The sequence below is a fragment of the Electrona antarctica genome (genome assembly GCF_951216825.1).
Source record: "Electrona antarctica genome assembly, chromosome: 7".
Classification (NCBI taxonomy): domain Eukaryota; kingdom Metazoa; phylum Chordata; class Actinopteri; order Myctophiformes; family Myctophidae; genus Electrona; species Electrona antarctica.
Window position 1 is genome coordinate 34114656 of NC_136812.1, and position 8529 is coordinate 34123184.

Genomic DNA, 8529 nt, shown 5'->3' on the forward strand with positions numbered 1-8529 from the left:
GAAATACTCCATGCCTTGAGCTCATACAGAATAAGGTCACAAGAATAATATGTTAATTGCATGTCTTGCATGAATACTGGTACTTTACCGTGCATGTAAATGCAGTTGAATCTGCCACAATGGTGGGGCAATGTGTGTGTCTAGAAAGCTTGTCCCATAATCTTGTCATACCTATGGAAAGGTATGATGTCATTATTTCATCATCATTTCCATCATCTGTTGTTGTCTATTTTAAAACATTTTAAAATAGTACAAATAGCCGATCTACAAGCTAACAACGTGTCGATGTAGATTGGCTAGTTGAACTATTTTTAAATGTTTTAAAATAGTAAAAAATGGCAAATAGGTTTAGGGATAAGGGGTAAGGGGTGGCGCAAGATGGAGCCCTAGATCTTTAAAGTTTAATGTTGATGAATTAAATAAAGCCATTGCTTCAGCAGAGGACCGGAGGATACATATATAGTGCATCAGAGAGAGATGACTCATTGACTCATTGCTTATGAATGAAAGAGTGAAGAGGCTGAATGATTCTACATGAATATGGAGAGAAAGCACCGCCACCTAGCAGTAACATGTCTGGATAGATAGAGGCTGTGTGAAGAGCAAGGTCACAAAACGATTGCATTGTGTTTCACTCAGGCTGAAACCTGATCTGCCCCAGCCAGTCTGACTATTCTACACACTAAAATGTAACTCTGAGAGTTTACATATAGAACCAAATGGACCCGTAAGCTATTTGGTTCCTTTGGATACTTTTGGAGTTAGGTCGGAGTTAGATTAATTTAATACTGATGATTTTACTACCAGAGAAGCCAGATACATGTTAGAGTCTAACTCTAGGCTATTACCTATCTACTGTTTTGCCAGTAAAGCCTGATTTGTAGTTACTATGCTGTACGACCATATGTTATGTTGGCCGCAAATACGATTTTCAAGTGAAAAGTGCATTGCCTCACAATGGACTTTCACTTTTCATATGCCATATGCCCACAGTATAGGCATATGACATCAACGTGCCACCTATTTTGCCCATTAGGACAACTCTACGCAACGTCATTTTAGTTTAGTGTGACTGCACCCTTACCCACTTTAGCTCTAATTTTCATCTGGTTTATTTATTCATGTTTGAGCGGTGCCTAACTGCTCCAACTAACAGCCATGTGTGTCTGTCTGTCCGTCCGTCCCAATGTATGTATGTTCTTTGGAGTACCGCTGGGTGACCTGTGGTGGCACTGTTGTCGGTGTGGCCTTGTGAACCTCCTGATTACGACGCACACACACACACACACACACACACACACACACACACACACATACACACACACACACACACACACACACACACACACACACACACACACACACACACAGAAACTAGTGTGAAGTGTCGTTGCACCTCTCAGTTCAGATGGGTCTGATTTTTATTTAATATTTTATTGACATTTTTAAAGGAATAGTAGCAACTTCCCTCTATTTACATAAAACAATACTCATCATTTCCCTCTACCAGCAGTTAGTTATCAGCCACTTGACGAGTGTGGTGGTGTTTGCCTGCAGAAACACGTTGCCCTCTTGCTGTATTTTGGTTCCCCCAAAATGTCCCGTCTACCAAAACAATCAGTAAAAACACCAGTAAAAGCCACAGGTCAATGTGCTTATTTTGATGATATTTTTGGACTTATTTTGCCTTTATTGATAGATTACAGTAGGTAGACAGGAAACGGGGGGGGGGAGACACACAGCAAAATTCACCGGGATCGGCACTTGAATCCGCGACACACTTGTCAAGATAGATTACCAGCCAAGGTGCCTGGACCGATAAGCCGGCCCAGGCCGTCAATGTGCTTCTGCAGGTAAACACCACCACACTATTCCAGTAGTTGGTATAAAGGGAATTATTGGCAAAATAAATCAATATGCATTGTTTTGTTATGTAAAAACAGGGTATACCTTAAAGCAGGGGTTCTCAACCCGTGGGTCGCGACCCCTCGGGGGGTCGCCAAATTACTTTGGGGGGTCCCCAAATTATTTTCAAAAAAAAAAAAAATGTTTTTTTTATTTTTTTATTTTTTGCAACTGAATGGCTGGAAAATGGAAATGAAGCGTTTACATAGTACACTTAGTACATGCATAAACTTTCCTTAATGATTATATCTGGTTTCAGTATTAATTTATGATATATTTTCTCTATTATTAAGGTCAGTTTGTATTGGCGGTGTGGGGAGGGGGGGCGGGGAGGGGGTCGCGAGACATGGCCAAAGCATTTCCGGGGGTCCCCGGCCAAAAAGGTTGAGAACCCCTGCCTTAAAGGAGCATTCAGTGATTTGGGTGATTTGGAAAAAAAACACGGCCCGCCCGGTAACAAGATGTGCACATGCACGCACTACAGTGGGGGGAAACGCGACAGGCCAACAGCACACACACCAAGGCCCGCCCCCGCTCGATCATGATAGCATATCAGTGAGCTGGATGCAATCCTGCCTGGAGGGGAGAGAACAGATGGTGGAGGTGAATGGAACGCTGTCCCCCCCCTCCCAGTGAGCTGTGGCGTTCCACAAGGAAGCATACTAGGGCCTCTACGTTCCTAATATATGTTAACGACATGACTTCAGCTTGTGACTGCAACTTGTTCCTGTTCGCAGATGACTCGGCACTGCTAGTCTCGGACAGGAACAAACTGCAGGTTGAAAAGGCCCTCAGCTCTGAACTCGGTAGAATCTGCACCTGGCTCGCTGATAACAAGCTATCTTTACACCTGGGAAAAACTGAATCCATTCTCTTTGGCTCTAATTGTAATCTCAGCAAGGCAAATGGCTTCTTGGTTAGAGTGGGTGACAATGTTATCACACGTAAAGATGAAATTACCTACCTAGGTTCCATCCTGGAGGCTAATCTTTCCGGTGATAAAAAGGTTTTTTTTACCCCCAGGGGTTAACTGGGGACAGGGAGGAACTCCTTATATGGTCAGCACACTCTATAGTAGGGGGGATTATCACAACAAAACAAAAAAGAAGTGATATTTGAATTAAGTGAATTCAAATCACTGAATATATACCTTTAAAAGTACAATGAATAGAATTAAAAATACAAAATAGATGCATGAGACAAAAAATAGGCAGGCTTGCTGTTTCCATTGTGGTCCATTAAACATACAACACTCAAACAACAGTACAAAATATACAATTTAAAACGGTTCATGATAACAACATGAAAGGGGACCAGTGATACATGAACAAGTGGAGGATGCCACTCACAAGAGACATACTGTATATCAGAACTCACCAAAGGAGTTTTACTTTATACACTCTCAGAAAGGTTTGTATTTCTGTCAAAGGTGTGGCATTAACCTAGCCTGGAATGGCCAGACTAATATCATTGTGTAGATATTAGTTTGGAATTGTGGGAGATTTATTTCCAAGGGGCGGTTACAAACAGATTCCAACGTTACAGCAAAAAAGTCTCACTTTGAATAGTGGGCTCTGATTGGTCACCCACAACTCTGGGGTGAGTAAAATGTAATTCAAACTGAGGAGTGCCAGACCAATCTCCCCAGGGATTTCTGGTTTCCAGACTATAGCATTAATAACCTTCTGGGCTTTAGACAAAAGATTGGATTCCATGTCCCAGCATCTGCCTAATATATAATATTTCAAGAGCAGATCATTTTTTGACAAAAATGTGAAAATCCTTGCCTTATTTGCTAGCATTATAGCCAGCCAACATTTTAATAAACCTTCTACACAGATGCTTTAGCAAAAAGGTCAAGGTTATGTTATTTGCATAAATACAGACATTACATGAATGAAGATGCAGTACACAGCTTTATTCTTCAAAATATACTTAAAATCCTTATTCAACACTTTAGGCTCAGCCACAGTTGAATCAATAAGGAGGCATGCAGTGAAATCCCTATTGGGTGCATTACATGGTTGGTCTTGCAATAGGATTTGCCGAAAAGAGAGCAGAGGGAGATTTTCACCCATATTTTGAAAAGAGAATAATTCTCCAAATCCCCAATAACCTCATAGCGCAACATAAAATTACATTCTTTCTGCATGAGAGGCCTACGCAGCTATATCAAAACACAAACAATAAATAAATAAAATACATTTGTGGCTAATGACCAACGCCACTGATAGTCCAATAATAGTGTTTCAAAAGCAATCTCTCCTCCCAGTAATGTCTTTGTGTTCTCCATGCATTGTGTGCTTAACTTCATGGTAATGATATGCATTGTCCCTGGGTCTCCTCAGAGCATTTACAGTCTACTGTATATGCTCACAGCTTGATCACCAGCTTGACCTACTAATCTTTAATTCACAACAAGCCTATTGTTGCAAAAATCATACCCGTGTGAAGTGAGGGGCGCTCTTATCATCTTACAACATCGAGGAGGAAATTCTATTGCTATGATAAGGTGATGTAATGATGATATAAACAAACGGTGTCAAAACAAATAAACAAAACAAAACAAATAAATTATCTTTATTGTTAATGGGATTTAATGGTTGTGTTAGGGACGAAACAAACATTAATTTCTCTTTATTGTCAATGGCGTTTTTAAAACAAACATTGAACTAAAAACAAACATTAAACCTATAGGAGGGGCTAGTGCCCCTCAAACATATCTGTAGGCTATTATGTGCTACTGAAGGCTATACTCAAAAATTACACTATTCATCAGTCCCTTCTCTATATGATTCCAAGCAAAGCTATACAATGTCTTTCCTCTCTAAGTTCAATTCAAATGGGCTTTACTGTCATATGCAATGGAAATAAAAATGAATAAATACATAAATATATAATGTCATTATAATTAAAGATATTGGCCTAAAGGATAGGCCTATATACTGTGTGTGTGTGTGTGTGTGTGTGTGTGTGTGTGTGTGTGTGTGTGTGTGTGTGTGTGTGTGTGTGTGTGTGTGTGTGTGTGTGTGTGTGTGTGTGTGTGTGTGTCAAACTCATTGCAGCTGTACGAAAAGCTTGAATTATACTCTTTCTCATGCAAAGTGTCTGTTTCATAAAAATACATGGTAGATGTTATGAGCTACTTTCTGTATTCTGTAAGAAATTCCTTGCAAATGATTATCTTTTTAAGTGTTGCAGTTTGGAATTGCTTGTTGGATATCACTCAATGATCCTGCGTACCACCTATATACAGGAGGCAGGACGTTGACAGAAAGTAGCACATAACATGTCTATGGTGGATTTTTAGATAGAATGAGAATAATTCAAGCTTTTCATACAGCTAGAATGTTGGTGAGTTTGACGTATACAATCATATAGGACTTTTCTGTTTGGATGTATGGGCTACTGTCAATGCCAAATTGTGGCTAGTTGCCATGGCAAGATGGCCACGGAATGTGTGTGTGTGTGTGTGTGTGTGTGTGTGTGTGTGTGTGTGTGTGTGTGTGTGTGTGTGTGTGTGCGTGCGTGCGTGCGTGCGTGCGTGCGTGCGTGCGTGCGTGCGTGCGTGCGTGCGTGCGTGCGTGCGTGCGTGCGTGCGTGCGTGTTTCTGTCAAACAAAATATTGGTCTCTATGTTGCAAATGTGACCTTTAGCTGTGGACCTTGGGACACTGTTCTAGTGCAAACAGTTTGTTCTGTTCTGTTTATCTAATGTTACCACCTAGGGTGGCTAACATTAGGGCCAGATGGGCCTTCTGCCCCTCAAAAACGAATATGCCCTGAGGCCAGAGTTGGCTTTCTACCAGAAAAGCAGAAAAGGGGGTGCCAAAAACGAGCCCCTAAAATGATTACATTCCAGGCCCGAGGACAGAATGTTTCCACCTTACAGGGGCATGTCCACTATAGTGGTCACTCCTCCGGCGGCAGCAGCCCGGGTGGCCGTCCAAAAGCCCTCCCATGTTGTCCGGCCCGGTTCGTTCACGTGGACATGGCTGTCCACGATGCCTGGCATCACCACGCTTTCACCCACATCCAACACCTGCACAGTGCACACACACAACCATGTTATAACACTTTAATTGTGTAATACATATGATATACAGTTAATTATAACCACATACAAATCGTGATTCATGGCAAATATAAATACTATAGATCAGCGATTCCCAAACCTTTTCAGCTCGAAACCCAAAACATTAATTGCTGTCTACCTGGGACCCAGATTTTCAAAAATACATTATGAATAACAACATAAAACATATTTTAAAAATGTTTATTTTTACTATTATTATTATTTTTGTTATTAGCAATCTACAAGCTCACTTTGTGAGCTTGTTAGGGCAGGACAAATCAGTTCCTCCTTTTATCCAACAGGGGGAGTATTCTGCTCATAAGACCATACCATTTCCCCCTGTTTTCATAATGGTCAAGGGCCTACCTCACAGGGCGCATCCCCAGAAAAGTTGCAGTCTGAAACAATTTTATGGATTTTCCCATCCTTGATAATGATCATGGCAGGGCGGATGTCATTGTCAATCACTACCCTCTTACTCCTCACAGCACTAACTGATGATCCAGGCTCCATGACAGTCTATTTCTGTGGTGGTGACAGTACAGAGGACTGAGAGGAGTCCCCCCAGCTCTGCTTTCTGATCTCAGTTACTACTGCACTGCAGTTGGAGCTCCACCCTCTTAGTTAATGGGTAAATGGTTGCTGGTTTCTTGACCTCGAGAGTAGGATTCATAGGCCAAGCATGGATAGCAATATAAATGTAAGTTTAGTTTAGAAGCCATTAAGCCAACCTCCAAAATTGATGCGTACATACAATGAATCCACTTTTGTACACCTGTAAAACTGTGATGTGACATTAAAGTATTGGATATTATCCTGCAATGGTTAAGGTTACATTGATTTCTCACAATGACTGCACGATGGGATGAATTTACCACAAATATGAATTTAGAATACAGGACGAATAACATATTTAGGTTAGGTTTAGTTGAAATGCAGTTCAGTGACAGTACAATTGTGTTTGTGCCTTGCAGCAGACAAAGAGATGAAATATATCAGTGGAAAAACACCCTACACTGAGGTGAGTTTGGAGAGGTTGACAATACCATCACACTGCCAGATTATGACATTAGGGGGCAGCATTGTGCTTGTCTACGCCAGCAAGCATACTTCAGTGGTTCTGTCAACTTCACAGTGCAGTTCAGTAGTAGTAAGCCATACCTTCTGAGCAACAGAGCAATAAAAGTTTATTTTATTTCAATAATTTATTACACACTGCCTTGTTTAATGCTCCTTCCAGTGGTTTGAGTCTTAACTCGTTTGAGTGACTCAGCAGTAGGTTTGAACTGGAAACACATGACACATTCACATGCGTTTCCAGTTCAAATCTGCTGCTGAGCCAGTCAAACAAATCTATGGGAAAATGATCCATAACAGTCAACAGGTATGGCAACTTCTGGAAACCTGGGATTGCAGTTTTTCACACTTGAACGAATAAGCAGAAAAAACTATCGGAGGCCATTAGTACAGAAACCACCAAATGCCAGTTGAATCCACTATCATTGCATTTCAACACACATTTGAAGACACTATTTGCAGAGACTAGTTCAATCCATCATAAACAGTAACACCATAAATAACCAATAAAGACTGATACACGTGTCTCAGTTTCCTTGTACCTCCATTAAGGTGTGTATATGTTTAAAACGATGACCAGTAACCCATCTGTAGGGTGAAATACTCCATGCCTTGAGCTCATACAGAATAAGGTCACAAGAATAATATGTTAATTGCATGTCTTGCATGAATACTGGTACTTTACCGTGCATGTAAATGAAGTTGAATCTGCCACAATGGTGGGGCAATGTGTGTGTCTAGAAAGCTTGTCCCATAATCTTGTCATACCTATGGAAAGGTATGATGTCATTATTTCATCATCATTTCCATCATCTGTTTGCCATTTTTTACTATTTTAAAACATTTTAAAATATAGCCGATCTACAAGCTAACAACGTGTTGATGTAGATTGGCTAGTTGAACTATTTTTAAATGTTTTAAAATAGTAAAAAATGTCAAATAAGTTTAGGGATAAGGGGTAAGGGGTGGCGCAAGATGGAGCCCTAGATCTTTAAAGTTTAATGTTGATGAATTAAATAAAGCCATTGCTTCAGCAGAGGACCGGAGGATACATATATAGTGCATCAGAGAGAGATGACTCATTGACACATTGCTTATGAATGAAAGAGCGAAGAGGCTGAATGATTCTACATGAATATGGAGAGAAAGCACCGCCACCTAGCAGTAACATGTCTGGATAGATAGAGGCTGGGTGAAGAATAAGGTCACAAAACGATTGCATTCACTCAGGCTGAAACCTGATCTGCCCCAGCCAGTCTGACTATTCTACACACTAAAATGTAACTCTGAGAGTTTACATATAGAACCAAATGGACCCGTAAGCTATTTGGTTCCTTTGGATACTTTTGGAGTTAGGTCGGAGTTAGATTAACACTCATGATTTTACTACCAGAGAAGCCAGATACATGTTACCTATCTAGTCTAAGCCTAAAATGTATTTGATTGATTCTGACATTTTCAATCTATGTCAGA